This window comes from Leucoraja erinacea, chromosome 4 (assembly GCF_028641065.1).
Source record: "Leucoraja erinacea ecotype New England chromosome 4, Leri_hhj_1, whole genome shotgun sequence".
Classification (NCBI taxonomy): Eukaryota; Metazoa; Chordata; class Chondrichthyes; order Rajiformes; family Rajidae; genus Leucoraja; species Leucoraja erinaceus.
The window spans coordinates 15,357,122-15,373,761 of NC_073380.1; the positions used below are offsets into that span (position 1 = coordinate 15,357,122).

Consider the following 16,640-nt stretch of genomic DNA (forward strand, 5'->3'; position numbering starts at 1 on the left):
AGTGTCGGTTCCGAGTCCCGGAAGTCACTTACGTTGGCCACGTTTTCACGGCGGGGGGGTCTGAAGCCCGACCCCCAGAAAACATCGGCAGTCACAGAGATGCCCGCTCCTACTGATGTTCCCGGCCTGCAGCGCTTCCTGGGCATGGTCAATTACCTGGGGAAGTTCATACCCGACCTCAGTGAACTGAGTGCTCCCCTGAGGGAGCTGATCAAGAAGGACTCCGCATGGGTCTGGCTCCCGCATCACCAGTCGGCGTTCGTGGCTCTGAAGTCAAAACTCGCACACACACCGACTCTTAAGTTCTTCGATCTGCACAGACCCATTTTCTTCACTTGTGATGCCTCTAAGTTCGGTCTCGGTGCCGCTTGTCTGAAGCTTTATGACGGCCTGCAGCTACCTGTCTCCTAAGCTTCTCGCACCATGACGCCTGCCGAGCAACGTTATGCCCAGATCGAGAAGGAGCTACTTGCCGTGGTGTTCACTTGCTCCAAGTTCAAGGACTACATTCTGGGCAACACCTTCACCATTGAGACTGACCACCAGCCGCTGGTCACTATTTTGAATAAGCCTATCCATGTCGCCTCTTCCCGGTTGCAGCGGATGATGCTGCAGCTCCAGCGTTTCACGTTCCGGATTGTGTACCGCAAGGGCAAAGATATGTTCGTGGCCGACACCTTGTCCCGTGCGCCGCTCCCTTCCGTTGCCCGCCACCCATACGAATCGTCTGACCTGATGGTACTGAACGTTAACATTGTTCCTTCCCAGCAGATGCAGTCCCTGGTCAAACACACTGCTGATGATCCTGCCCTGCAACAACTTGCGGACGTTATCCGCCGTGGTTGGCCTGACCGACGCTCTTCCCTGCCTGCTGGTGCGGTGCCCTACTTCCTGGTTCGGGATGAATTGGTGCTGCACGACGGCGTGGTGGTGAAGGGTCACAAGGTCGTGGTGCCGGCCGCCCTGCGGGATCACTATTTCCAGTCTGCTCACAGTGGCCACCCTGGGGTGGAAGCCACTTTGTCCCAGGCCCAGAGCCAATTCTTCTGGCCAGGTATGGCTCAGGACATCCGTGACAGGGTCTCCGCTTGCGCTGCCTGTAACAGTCTCCATCCTCATCAGCAGCGCCAGCCTCTCCTGCAGCAGCCGGCACCCGAGCTCCCATGGATGTCTGTTGCCGCGGACCTGTTCGAATGGCGTGGCAAGCACTTCCTGGTCCTGGTGGACTCATATTCCAGTTGGTTCGAGGTGGATCAGCTGCCTTCCATCACATCTGCCGCCGTCATTGGGAAGCTTCGCCGCCACTTTTCCACCTTTGGTTCCCCGGTGACCCTCCAATCGGACAACGGCAGCCAGTTCTCCAGCACTGAGTTCCGTGCCTTCGCTGCCCGTTGGAACTTTCGCCACATCACCAGCAGCCCTGAGTATCCACAGAGCAACGGCCTTGCGGAACGGGCCGTCCGCAGTGCCAAGGAGCTGCTGGAACAATGCCGCCTTTCCCATTCCGACTTCTACCTGGCCCTGCTCAACCTCCGCAACATTTCCCGCGACCCCGCGCTCGGTTCCCCTGCCCAGCGCCTCATGTCCCGCACCACTAGACCCCCGCTCCCTGTCTCATAACAGTCCCTCAAGCCCTCGGTCCAGAACCCTGCCACTGTCACGGAGCGCATCATCGAAAAGAAAGCCATCCAGAAGCGCTCCTTTGACAAGTCGGCCCGGCCGCTTCCACGGCTATTCCCGGGACAGGTGGTTCGTATGCAGTCCCCCTCCGGCCACTACCGGCTGGCCGTAGTGGTTGGCAATGCCGGCTCTCCCCGGTCGTACCTCGTCGATTACGAGGGCGCTATCTACCGTCGGTCTCGCCAGCACCTCCTGCTCGTTAACGAGCCTACTCCGCCTCCCGCGGACCCGTTCCAGCCACCCATCCCTTCCACTCTGCCCGACGCCCCGCCGGCCCCGGTCACTCCTCGCATGCCGCGGAAACTTCCCTCCCAGCTCTCTGTGCCCCGCTCTCACAAGCCTCTTTCCCCTGCCTCGCCTGCCAGCGTGCCCGTCTCCCCTCGCAGTTCTCCTCCTTCTCCTGTCCTTTCACCGCCCGGCTTTCCCACCGCTGTCCCTGCCTCCGTCCCTTCTGCTCCTGCGGTTGAGGGGGAATGCGGGTTGCGCACCCGCTCTGGCCGGTTGGTCAAGCCGCCTGTCCGTTACGGGGAGTTCGCGTAGCTTTTAACTGTTCCCGGTGCGGTTTGTAATCTTAGCGTATGAGCCGTGGTCGCTCTGTGTATTGCCATGCTTTTGTTTCTAAGAGGAGGGATGTAGATCAGTGCATGTTCCTTTAACATAGTGACCTCACCACCACTAACCACTCCCCATTGTCTCTAGTATAATTGTAGTGTCCCCACCTCTAGCTCGCTCTCTAGCTCCAGTGATGACCATGGACAGCTATTGCATAGTGTGTGTTAGTGAATGTAATAAACAGTTATAGTAAAAGACTCTGTGTAGGACTCAGCTACTCTACAATTATGTGCCATTTTGGTCTCCTAATTTGAGGAAGGACATTATTGCCATTGAGGGAGTGCAGCATAGGTTCACCAGGTTAATTCCCAGGATGGCGGGACTGATGTATGATGAAAGAACTGGGATTGTATTCACTGGAATTTAGAAGGATGAGAGGGCATCTTATAGAAACATATAAAATCCTTAAAGGATTGGACAGAACCAAAGGTCACAGTTTAATGAAGGAAAACATGAATCTGTGGAATTCTCTGACACAGAGGGCAGTGGAGGCCAATTCATTGGATGTTTTCAAGAGAGTTAGAATTAGCTCTTTGGGCTAAAGGAATCAAGGGATATGGGGAATAGCAGGAACGGGGTACTGATGTTAGATGATCTGCCATGATCATATTGAATGGCAGTGCTGGCTCGAAGGGCCAAATGGCCTACTCCTGTACCTATTTTTTCTATTTTTCCAAACACAGGCAGGTTGGACGATAGTGTAGATGGGGTACCTTAGTTGGAATGGGCAAGCTGGGCCAAAGGACCTGTTTCCATGCTGTAATACTTTGTGACCTCTATAGGACAACAAATACAGTTGTAGCCTGTCTAACCTCTCCCTATAGATCAGGCCCTCAAGTCCTGGCAAAACCTTATATATTTTCTATACACTCTTTCCAGCTTGTTCTGGCACCATTTATTCAGATTGTCAATCTCCCTCCTACTCTGACTCATCATTACCTGTTATTCATTTTGCAATATCGGCTCCCTGGGGTGCAATCCCATTAATTCAATTTGTTCTATTTTGCTACATTGCTGAAACGTATTCTCTCTCACACATGCCATCATCTCTCTTTTGATTTTATATATATATATTTTAAGTGACACAAGGGGGGTCTTGTCCTGAAGCCTACCAGCAAATCTTTAGGATTTGGGAGAAAACTCAAACCTATACAGTAGTGCAAGTAGTAAATCTACAGCCTCACAACTCCAGTGAAACAGATTTATTCCTTCTCTCTGATGCTGTTGTTGCAGTTTGTATGTTCTCCAAGTGATTGCATGGGTTTCCGCAAAGTGCTCCAGTTTCCAACCATGCTGCAATAATGGTGGTTTGGGAGGTTATTTACCACTAAGGGGCACGGAAACGACGGTTGCTTCGTCAACGGTCTGTCTTCGACTTTTCCTTCTTTGTGTTTTTAGTTTGTTGTAAAATGTATGTTTATCTTTAGTTTTGTATTTGTGGGGGTGGTGGGGGAAACTTTTCTTGCCTCTTTACTCATCGGAGATGCGACTTTTTCCATGTCGTATCTCCGTCTGCGCGGCGGCTTAACATCGTGGAGCTGGCGACCTCTTGTTTGGGATTTATCGAGCTCCAAAACCGTGGAGCCTGCGGACTTTACCATCTCGGAGCGGGTGATCCCTTTGCAGGGGTCATCCTTTGGTGTTCCATCCTGCGGGAGCTACGGACTTTAACATCATGAAACACGCAGTCCCTGGCTAGGGACCGATTTTGGGTTCTCCAAGCCGCAGCAGTTTCGACCATCCCAATGCAGGAGGTTAGACTGCCCCAATGCGGGAGTTCGATCGCCGTTGCGGATGGTTCGACTTGCCCGACCGTGGGAGGAAAGGAGGAAAGATGATAAGACTTTATTGCCTTCCATCAAAGTGGGGAATGTGGAGGAGCCGGTGTGGTGAATGTTTATGTCAAATGTTTATGTGGTTATGTGTCTTGTTGCTTTTTTGTTATGACTGTATGGCAAACCAAATTCTTTGTATGTTGCAAATTACAATTATGATTATTATGATTATTTGCCCACTATAAATTTGCCCCTTGTGATCAGGAGAGTGGTAGTTGATGGGCACATGGGGAAGGGTAACATGTGTTTAATATAAGATTAGAGCAAATGGGTACTTGGCAGTTGGTGTGGATTTGCTGAGCCAAAGTACCATGTTCTGAGCTGTATAACCCAGTGAGTCAATGATACCCACTTGCCCATGAAGGGAAAGTGCAAATTCTGGATAAACAGAAGTCTAACCCGGTCCCAGGAGCTCTGCGTCAGCAGAACTAGTTAGCTGCACTACAAGGCCACCCTTAGTCACTCCATTTTAAACACTTTTTTGATTGTTAGGTCTATTGAAGAAACAACAACTTTGATTCATGGCAAATTATGATTGTGGCTTGGATGCCTGTCGAAGATTTCTTAGTAGTTCCTTGTCTTGGTAATGAACACCTCTTCTTGGGCACAGGTGCAGTGAAGACGGAGGAATTGGTAGGGGATAAAGTCTTTGCGGGAGGCGGGATAGGAAGAAGTTTAGTCTAGATAGCTGTGGGAGTCAGTAGGTTCATAATAGATGTCAGTCAATAGTCTACCTCCTGTGATGGAGACAGTGAGATCAAGAAATGGAAGGGAGATGTCGGAGATGGTCCAAGTGCATCTGAGTGTAGGATGGAAATTGGTAGTGATTTGAGTGCAGGATGGATAAACTCTGGTAAACCTCTTCTTTACCTCTTGACATTGTCTACATCCTTCCTGTAATGTGGTGACAAGAGCTTCACGTAATACTACAAATGTGGCCTAACCAAAGATCTATAAAGCTGCATCATTACTTCATAACTCTTATACTCAATGACCCTAACCAATGAAGGCATATGCTTTCTTTACCACTGCCCAACTAAACAAAACGTGTTCATTCATTTTACACCTGAAAGTTCCAATCTTCCTCTGTATCTATGTACCAGAGAAGTGGAAACTAATATTGAGATCAGCTTTTTTTGTGAAGTCTGCAACATTAACTCTCCTGTCACTATGTTGTCCAATTTCCTGAATATCTACTGTAGCATATATCCAGAATCTACAGTATATTAGGGTGTCAGGGGTTATGGGGAGAAGGCAGGATAATGGGGTTAGGAGGGAGAGGTAGATCAGCTATGATTGAATGGTGGAGTAGACTTGATGGGCCGAATGGCCTAATTCTACTCCTTTCACTTACATTATAATTTCCCAGGTAGACAGAAATGCTGGAGGAACTCAGCGGGTGAGGCAGCAGCTGTGGAGAGAAGGAATAGGCGACGTTTCGGGTCGAGACCCTTCTTCAGTTATTTTTCTGTCTGTTTATTCTCTGCAAAGGGGGTTGCGACCGTAGGCGCTGGTGGGCAAAGATCTCTTTGCTGGTTAGGAAGGATGAAGCCCAGACCCGGTACCCGGTCTTGCAGGACTCTCGCTGCTGGGGGAGGGTGCTGGCACAATGTTGGTTGCTATTAGTCAAAGCTAGAGTCAATCATAGCACCGCGCCGCCCCTCTACTCTTCACAACGCGCCTTCCGGCAACTTCCTTGCCGCTTCATTTCGAACTTGTTCCTGGACCTGGTCTGTTTTGCAACTTGGGAGCTTGTCAGAGGGTTGATCGGCTGTTTGCCGGCAGAGGTAAGAGAGATGAGGAGAAGGGGCAAGAGGCGCACCGGGAAAAGGGGGAGAGCGAGGGGAAGGAGCAAGTGGGTGAATGGAGGGCCGGGCCGGGCCGATCCGGGCCTGGAGCCACAACGGCCGCCGCAGGAGCTCACTGGGTCGGGCAGCGCCTGTGGAGGAAGGTGGGCCTCCCTGCATCGTCCCTCTGCCTCCACCGATGCTGCCAGCCCCGCTGAGTGTCTTGAGCAGTTTGTGTTTTACTTTTTGTTTCAGGTACTGAGTGAAGCAGGGAATGAGATGAGAAGAACTTTTTTCACACAGAGAGTGGTGAATCTCTGGAATTCTCTGCCACAGAGGGTAGTTGAGGCCAGTTCCCTGCTATATTTAAGAGGTCCAGATGGGCCCTTGTGGCTAAAGGGATCAGGGGGTATGGAGAGAAGGCAGGTACGGCATACTGAGTGGAAATCAGCCATTCTCACCAGGGAATGGCGGTGCAGGCTCGAAGGGCCTTCTGGCCTATTATTGTACCTAAATTCTATGTGTTTTATGATGGGGGCAGGGAGAATTTGTTTGGAGGGAATGGGGTCAGTGGCCTGAACCCTGCACCTTGACAGAGGTCCAGGGGCAAATGTGGTCACGTAATTAGTAACTTGGCTGTGTGACATCCTACCAGATGAAAGTCTATATTCAGAGGAACAACATGATGACCAACCTGAGATGCAAGGTTGACACTGGTTCACAGAGCAACATCTTGTCTCTACATGTTCAGACAGATGTATCCTGTGTCACAGAACACTTAGAACAAAGTACTTTGGGCAGTACAGAACAGGAACTGGGCCTTGAGTCTATGATGTCTTTAAGAATAAGGAGTAAGCCATTTAGAACGGAGACGAGAAAACACTTTTTCTCACAGAGAGTGGTGAGTCTGTGGAATTCTCTGCCTCAGAGGGCGGTGGAGGCAGGTTCTCTGGATGCTTTCAAGAGAGAGCTACAATACAATATACAATACCATTTATTTGTCATTTGAACCTCACATGAGGTTCAAATGAAATTTGGTTTCTGCAGTCATACAAGAAAAGAACCAAGACGCACACCAACACAATTTACACAAACATCCATCACAGTGAATCTCCTCCTCACTGTGATGGAAGGTAAAGTCTTGTCTCCCCGCTCTCCATTCTTCTCTCGATGTCAAAGTCAAAGCCCCCGGCGGGCAAGCTAGCGGCCATTTAAAGCCGCGCCGGGCGATGTAAGGCCCAGCTCCGGGTCTTGATGTTGGAGCGATGTAAGTGCCCTGCTCCAGGTCACTTTCAACCCCGCAATTCGGGCGGGTGAAGTCGCCGTTGCCGGTGCCCCGCAAAGCAGTCTCCCACCGGGGACCCGCGAGCTCCCGGTGTCACCATCCACTGGAGTCGGGTCGCAGCAGCACGCCACCGCAGCTCCCCACGCTCTGAAGCCGGCCAGCTCCACGATGGTAGGCCCGCAGCTCCGCCGGCTCCGTGACTTGAGCCCCCAGGTCGTTCTGGTTGGAGGCCGCTCCACGATGCTAGGCCCCAACGACAACGAAGACCCGACAGGGAAAAGGTCGGGTCCTCGTGCAGGGAAGAGATTTAGAAGTTTCCCCCACTCACCCCCAGCCCCCCACACATACACAATTAAAATCCCACTACAAACTATACCCTCAACGGGACAAAAAAAAAAAAAAAAGACAGGCAGACAAAAGAGGCTTTTAAAAATAGCGGAATCAGGGGATATGGGGAGAAGGCAGGAACGCAGTACTGATTGTGGATGATCAGCCATGATCACATTGAATGGCGGTGCTGGCTCGAAGGGCCAAATGGGCTACTCCTGCACCTATTGTCTATTGTCTGTGCCAGTCATGATGGCAAGTGGAACTAATCATATCTGCCCTGACGGGCCTAGATCTCGCCATATCTGATCTCGCCATCCCTGGCCTGTTTGTGAGTCTGTCTAAATGCCTCTTAAATGTTACTACTGTACTGTATCTGCTTCCACCACCTCCCCTGGCAGTATATGACAGGTATTTATCACTGTTTAAAAAGAATGCCTCTCAAATCTCCTTTAAACTGCCCCCTCCCTCCCCTCCTTAGTCATGGCTTCTAGTATTTGATATTTCCACCCTCGGAAAAGACATCAATAATCCAGGCAACATCCTAATGAATCTCTAACCTCTCCAAATTTTCTATATCCTTCCTGTAATGTGACCAGAACTTCGGACAGTACTCCAAGTGTGGACTGACCAAATTTTATACAGCTGCACCATGACATGACAAGTTTTACACTCATTGGCCTGACCGAAAATAGCCATAGAACTTCTTTACCACTTTATCCACGTGTTGCAGCTCTTAAAGGACTCTGGCCTTACACCCACAATCTCTTTGTTAATCAATGCTCATCAGGGTCCTGCTATTTACTGCATGCTTTATTTTTGTGTTTGATCTCCCAAAGAGCAAGCTCATACCTGTCTGGATGGTGCCATCTGCCATTTTCTTGCCTACATTGCCAACTGATTTATATTTTGTTTTATTCTGGATAATTATCATATTGTTACAATTGAAACTGGGTTGTAACATGCAAATTAATTGCATGTCGTAGTTAAGTCTTGTGATGTGGATAGCGTGAACCGTTGCAAAATGAGATGGCTGTAGAAGCCCGTAGATGCCTTTAGAAGCGTTTTTAATAGATGGAACTATTAAAAGAGCACTGACACAAAGTGCTGTCTCTGTTCTTTATCTTGAAGATAGACCTCGAGGCATCAGAAAATATAACACTCTTGGCAAAGGTGTATGGGGTAATGATTCTGAAGATGACCCGCAAGTGCTAAATATGCTTTAATCGGCTACCGAAGACTCAAATCACTTTCTTTTGTTGCTAGATGAGTAATCACACTGCAGATTTAAATATTTATAATTGAATTTGGTTATTAACTCGTCACGTACAATTGGAATGGCAACGCTGTACATATCGCAATAGATATGGATGCAATAAATATGCCTGTTCCGGCGCAACTAATGGACTGGAAACCACCATAATGAATGCCTTTGCCAGATTTAGACAAAAATGTAGCATATTCAACATTGTGTTAAAGAATACTAGTGAGTGAAAAAGCTACCTGCTCTCTGGGCAGGAGAGGACAAGCTGAGTTGTACCACAGCTGGACATTTGAGCAAGAGGAATACAGAGGGAAGACAAAAGTTATTTTAGATAAGTCTGAAATACACCTCGAACCAACGGCCATCCATCACATACATCATTACGCATAGGGCCCACGCAAGCTAGTGATGAATCTGTGGGTGACTACCTCACAAAGCTGAAGAGCGTTGCATCGAAATCTAAGTTCAAAGATAAGCAAGAGACAAATGACTGGGCTTGACAAATTCATATAGGGAACATTCCACAAAGAGGTCCAGAAGTCTCATTGGAAGGGATGTGCAATTGACTCTCCAAGTTGCCGTTGGTATAGCACGAGGAAATGAAGCTACAAACAGGCAAATGTCTAATGTCTCTTACAGAGTATAGACCTAAACATCCAAGATCTGAGATGTCTCAACCACCAAGCAATATTAAACTGCAAATATGTAGGGATGTTGGCAGATTGCATGTGTTCAGTGATAAAATCAACTGCCCAGCCTTTGGAACCACTTGTAGGAAGTGTGGAAAGCAGAACCACTGGTAGTCAGTCTGCAGAGCTGGAAACAAACCACAGCAAATGAAGAAGAACGGAAAAGATGTGCACTCACAAGAACAATATGATGAGCTAAACATGATGAGCTAAACATAGGGGTCATTCAAATTCATAACTTGGAGGATAAGTATCATCATAAAGAGATTTTCACAAAAGTCTATATTCAGAGGAACAACATGATGGCCAACCTGAGATGCAAGGTTGACACTGGTTCACAGAGCAACATCTTGTCTCTCTACATGTTCAACAGATGTATCCTGACAAAAGTGAATAAGAGAGGGATGCTGGATCAGATACTATACAGCAGAACAAAACAATCCTTATTGAGGCAACAAAATAAGGTAGCTTACAGAAGATAAACACAAAAAGCTGGAGTAACTCAGCAGCGCAGTCAGTAACTCTGGAGCAGGCACGCGCCGTCAGGGTAGGCAGTGCCTACCCTAACTAAAATTATAAAATGGTAATTATTAAATATAAATAACAAAGGCACGGGAGAATTATTCCTACCTATGAGAGCGATCTCTGCTTCAACTCTGCTCTGCTGTCGACGCTGCCTCAAGCCTTCAATGACAACGGTCTATAAAGGGGCTGAAATTCTGCCTTTGCACCGTGGACTGCGTGCACGTGCATGCGCAGCGCAAGTTTCTTGACGGGGTTTTCAAAGATGGATTGTCATTATCTTAAGAGTATCTTAAGAAACAAAGAGAAGAATGGAGTTCATGTACAAATAATGTGCTAAGTAAATTTCTTTGAGCAATTTGTTTTTACATACTTTATTACGAGATAAGGCTTTTGAAGACAAATTACTTTATAAAAGTCGACTGACTGCCTACCGGAGAGGAGAACAATCTGCGCATTTGCGGTTTTAAAGATTTTTAAAAGCCGACTGACTGCCTACCCTGAGTAATTACTCACGACATGTGCCTGCTCTGGAGAGAAGGAATGGTTGACATTTCGGGTCAGGACCCTTCTTCAGACTGAAGAAGACCTGAAAACATCACCTCTTATGTGATGCTGCCTGTCCTGCTGAGTTACTCCAGCTTTTTGTGTCTATCTATGATCACTTATGTGTGATAAGAAGCAAGCGAACTGTACCTTCTTTGTGACTGATGCTGACGGACCAGCAATCCTGAGACTGCAAACCTGCCAGGATCTAATCTTCATATTCCTACCCTATGAGATCACTCATACTTCATCTACACACCGAATTGAAGAGAGAACACACCTCTTAGTGAGCGATCTACAATCAGAAACAAGTATGATCTCATGGCAATGTATCCTGATTGCTTTTATGACACTATCGGCTGCTTTGAGAACTATGAGTACCACATTACTCTAGATCCAGCAGTGAAACCAGTTATCCATCCTGCATGCAGAATTCCACTAGAACTGAAGGATAAATGCAAAACTGAGTTGAAGACAATGGAAAAGAAAGGAATAATTGTCAAAGTTAACAAACCAACAGATTGGGTTAATTCCATCGTCGTGAGGGAAAAGGCCAATGGCAAACTGAAGATATGCCATGATCCTAACAGAGCCTTAAAGAGAAATCACTACCCTGCATCTACTCTTGAAAAAATAACTCCTTCATTAGCTGGAGCCAAGGTGTTCACCAAGTTGAATGCAAGGAACCGATATTGGAACCGCCTATTTCCTTCTTTCCTTCGATCCATAGATGCTGCCGCACCTGCTGAGTTTCTCCAGCACTTTGTCTACCTTCGATTTTCCTGCATCTGCAGTTCCTTCTTAAACACTTCAAACTTAATTTTGTTAAAACGTCCTGTTAGGTATCTTTTAATCTTGTGGCGGCTCCCAAGGGTCGCGCCATCATAGCTGTCGAACCCCTCGGCACGGGAGTGGTTCAGTCCGGAGGCGGCCCTTAACCAGAGGGTTTAAAGGCAGGGGTTTGGGTGCCATCTTTCTCTCGTTTGGACCTCCCTACAACCGGGAGGACCATAATTAAAGGTGCCTCTCAAAACACTTGACTCCTCTCTTCCTTTTTGAGACCCACGCACCACAATCTATTTATATCTGAAATGACACATTCTCAAAATTCGCTAACTTTACTCATAATGGCTTCCTATATAATTTGTCTAAATAAAAACAATTACATATCTTATATGTGATTAGATTAATTGGATTGTCCAATATTAATCATATATGTCATTATCCAGAGAATTCTGTGGCAGGCAGCAATTGAGGAAACATTTCTCTGATTTATATTGGGGACACAACAGTGGTGGGCGGTGGGCGGCGCGGCTCTGGCCAGCAGCGGCCTCTGCAGTCTGTCCGCGTTTTATTATTTTCTGTCTGTGTTTTAATGTAGTTTTTGTTATTTTTTGTTGGGGTGGTGTGTGTGTGGGAGGGGGGGGAAACTTTTTAAATCTCTCCCTGCACTGGAGACCCGACCTTTTCTCGTCGGGTTTCCGTTGTCGTTGGGGCCGCAACGAGGAGCGGCCTCCAACAGGAAGAAGCCGGGGACTCTGGTGCTACAACTCGCCGTCGCGGGGCTGGCCGAGTCCGGAACGGTTGGAGCGGTGGAGGAGCGCTGCCGCTGCTGCTGCTGCCGATGCCGCTGCTGCTGCTGATGCGGAGGCTGCTACTGCGGGTCTGCGGACGGCGGCACCGGGAGCCCGCGGATCCCTGGAGGGAGACCGCTTTTCGGGGCTCCTGCAACGGCGAATTCTCCCGCCCGTGTTGCGGGGTTGAAGAGCTCCTGGAGCGGGGCCTGACACCACTGCCCCGCGCGGCTGGAATGGCCGCGGGACTTTGCGAGCGCACACCGGGGGCTCTAACACCAAGACCCGGTGTGCGACCTCGCACCACCCGGCGTGGCTTCAATGGCCGCGGGACAATCGCCATCGCCAGCTGGGGGCTTTGACTTTGACTCTGACAACGGGGGGGGGAGAGTGCAGTGGAGAGATAAGTTTTTTTGGCCTTCCATCACAGCTATGTGATGGATGTTTATGTAAAATGTAATTATGTTGTGTCTGGGGTCTATTTGTGTGTAATGTATGGCTACAGAAACGGCATTTCGTTTGGACCTCCAGGGGTCCAAATGACAATTAAACTGACTCTTGACTCTCTCTTGACTCAGCGGAGATGATGATCTCTGGAACTCTCTGCCACAGAAGGTAGTTGAGGCCAGTCATTGGCTATATTTAAGAGGGAGTTAGATGTGGCCCTTGTGGCTAAAGGGATCAGGGGGTATGGAGAGAAGGCAGGTACCGGATACCGAGTTGGATGAACAGCCATGATCATATTGAATGGCGGTGCAGGGTCAAAGGGCCGAATCGCCTACTCCTGCACCTATTTTCTATGTTTCTATGTTGTGAAAGCAGTTGGTGGTACAGATAAAATTTTATAAATGGATGGAGGAACCTTGAAGGAACAGATCGTTGAAGGAACTGGGTCATCGAAATAAGGTGGCTTAGAAGGCAATACAAGGAACTAGAGGTGCTGGTTTTCAAAAAATACACTAGTGTAGCAACTCAGCAGGTCAGGCAGCATCTCTGGAGAACATGGATAGGTGACGTTTCGGGTCAGGACCCTTCAGACTGTGTTGCGGGAGAGGGGGAGAAAGTAGGAAGAAAGGAGGGGCTGGTCAAGGCCTGGTGAGTGATCGGTGCATACAGATGTGGGAGGGGGGGGGGGTCATAGACAGATAGTTGGACAAAGGCCAGAGATAAAAGGACAAATAGGTGTAAGATAAGGATAGAATAAGTGCAAATTATGAAGCCCGAGAAAGGAATAAAGGAGGTGGGGGAGGTGGAAAGGAAGAAATGGGTGTGCATCCAGGTGGGGTACAGGGAAGAGAGGAGGGGAAAGGGAGGAGGTTGTTTGTAGATAAAGTAGATCATGTTAGAACTATAAAACACAATTAAGGCCTTAGCTATTGTATAATTCTGAATATAGTACTGCGTGAATTTTGATTGTGTGAGGAAGAGTACAGATGAAATTAATGAGAATATTTTAAATTATTTTATTTACTTTTAAATCCCTAAGTGGTCTTGCCCCGTCCTACCTATCTGAGCTTCTTCACCCTTATTCGCCCTCCCGCTCTCTCAGGTCAGATGATCAGCTGCTCCTGATTGAGCCAAAGACTAAGCGGAAGCTCAGAGGGGACCGTGCCTTTGCTGTGTCGGCTCCGAGATTGTGGAATGAATTGCCTCTGCACGTTAAACAGGCCCCTTCTCTAGCTGTTTTTAAGTCACTCCTGAAGACATATCTATTCTCCGTGGCCTTTGTAGACCAGTGAGGTGTTGAATTGTTTATTAACCTTATTTGCTTGGTTTTGCTGCGTGGTTCGTACTCGTGTTTTATGTATTTTAATTTATTGTTTGGATTTTTGTATGTAATTTATGCACCTCGTGTTAGTTGTATGTTCTGTTGTTCTGCCTGTTTTATGATGTCTTGCTTGTTTTCTTTTTTCTGTACAGCACTGGTCAGCATTGGTTGTTTTTTAAGGTGCTTAACAAATAAAGTTATTATTATTATTATTATTATTTTCAGCAAAAAATTCTGGAAAATCATGGAAAAATTGGATAGACTGGGGTTTGCTTTGGAGCTGAATAAAGAGGGAAGAATTAACAAAGATTTATGCGAAGATAGATGCAAAATGCTGTGAGACAGGCATCATCTCTGGTGAGAAGGAATAGGTGACGTTTCGGGTCGAGGCTGAGGGTCTGAAGAAGGGTCTCGACCCGAAACATCGCCATTCCTTCTCGTCAGAGATTATGCCTGTCCCGCTGAGTTACTCCACCATTCTGTGTCTATCTTTGGTGTAAACCAGTATCTGCAGTTCCTTCCTTCAAGATGTTTTAAGTGGTTTGGGTTTAAGCATTAACGAGGTTGAGGTGGTGGACGCAAAACCCCTTTTAAAAAAAAAAAAAAAAAAAATGCTCTTGCATATTCCTAGAAAGCTGTGAAACCATTATATTTAAAGCCATTTGATACATTGGATATATTTTCCAGGATCAATTGGATAAAGTGGATCCTTCTTGGCAGTTAATCTGGAAGACTCTGTGACACTGATTTTCTGTCAGAACCTGACTGGACCACCAGGTCTTTTTCCCTGAGTTTATCCTGTACTGTTGATACTAGATTGCACAGGTAAGTGCTTTTCAGGTATTGGCAAAATATTGATAGATTTGTTCCTGACCATGTGTGCTGTTTGCATGGAATTTGTATGTTTTGCATATTGATATTAGTATATTAATGTCACGTGTACCAAGATACAATGAAAACATTTTGCATGCTGCTTGGGCAAATCTTACCATACATGAGTACAATCAAATCTGTGACAAAGTAAGTAATGCATAGAAAGCTCATCAACGCTTCTATTTCCTCAGAAGAATGCTTTCTGTGGTGCATCTTTAGATGTTGTTAAGAGTCATGCCGAATTTGCCTAGTTTTCTGAGGAAGTAGAGACATGTAGTATGTTCGTGGCCTTCGTGTCAATGTGTTTTGACCATGATAATTGTTGATGATATTTAGGAACTTGAAGCCTTCGATCATTTCCACCAGTGATGCAAACTGGGACATGTTCTTCACCCTGCTTCCTGAAGCTGACGACTAGCTTCTTCATCTTGCTGATGGATTTGATCACGTTTTAAACCATATACAGGTGCACAACCTTTTATCCGAAAGCCTTGGGACCAGACACTTGTCGGATTTCGGACATTTTCGGATTTCCGAATGGAAGATTTTTAGCGTAGATTAGGTAGGTAGCGCAGGCGGCTTGACCCCCCCCCCCCATCTATCCTGTACTGATCTTCCCATTCATCTTTTACTGATACACCCCATTCATCCTGTACTGATCCCCTCATTCATCCTGTAGTGATCCCCTCCCCATCCAGCCTGTAGTGAGCCACCCATTCATCCTGCACAGACCCTCCGATCCACACTGTACTGACACCCCCCCCGATTCACCCTGTACTGAACCACCCATTCATCCTGCATTGATTCCCCCCCCCATGCAGCGCGCACTGATCCTCCCATTCAAGAAGAATGGGGGGGATCAGTCTGAAGAAGGGTCTCGACCCGAAACGTTGCCCATTTCCTTCGCTCCATGGATGCTGCCTCAGCTGCTGAATTTCTTCTGCATTTTTGTCTACCCCCATTCATCCTGTACTTATCCCCCATACATCCTGCACAGATCCCCCCCATTCAACCTCACTGTCATTCCCCGCGCTCTCCTCTCACAATTTACTCCAACCAACACGCACTAATTTCCCTGCCGCAATCCATCCATTCCGCACCAATTGCCTTCTCACCCCCCCATACAGTCAGTCATATACATCACAAATTTGGTCAGGAGATATTTCAGTTGAAATTTTGACGTTAAGTCTGAAGTGGGAATGATGGAAACAGCGTTTATCAACAATTATTTTTAAATCTGGTGCGTACAAACTGGGTATCTTCATTGCTGTTCACAACACGTACATCTAATCTGAATGCCCGGTAATGTGGCGTCTTGACACCTTTAAATATATTACCAAAAGAACATTTGCTGCATTTATGTCCTTTGGCCATCTCTTGTCAGTTAGTGTAATGTTTGACCTGTCAGATGGGTATAGTCGGTTTTAACAGCTATTATCATAAAATGCATTTAGAAATTTCCTTGCAACCTATATATTTTGTCGTGGATAAATTATGTGGGAAGCGAGAGTGTTTCTGTACCAATAGCAATAACGACCCATGCTATGGCCATGTCATGATAATTTTCGGTCCTTCACAGAAAACATGCTTGCATCAATCTGCAGTGTGCATGGTTAAGCATATATGTCATCATGGCCCAGGATTTATTGACACAAGTTGATCATACGCTGAATAATCTAACCACATTTTTGTTTGCAAATGGAAAGAAATAATTGAAATTGCATTAATTGCAATGTGTAAAAAGAGTTGAGATGCTGTATTTTAATTTTGCTGCATGCCATTGTGGTATATATCATGTCTTGATTGGTGAATATGTTTAGTTTGTGACTTTATTTGAAGCAGAAATAATATGTGAATGCTTCATGTGATCATAATTAT

At 47.0% G+C, this 16,640-nt stretch overlaps 1 long non-coding RNA gene across 1 annotated transcript; it reads left to right on the forward strand.

The window, feature by feature from the left end:
* Positions 1-3,591: 3,591 nt before the first annotated feature.
* On the forward strand, positions 3,592-15,731 carry LOC129696175 (uncharacterized). The gene is made up of 3 exons (XR_008723282.1): positions 3,592-5,914; positions 14,577-14,714; positions 15,099-15,731. It is a non-coding gene; the product is annotated as an uncharacterized LOC129696175 (long non-coding RNA).
* Positions 15,732-16,640: the final 909 nt, after the last annotated feature.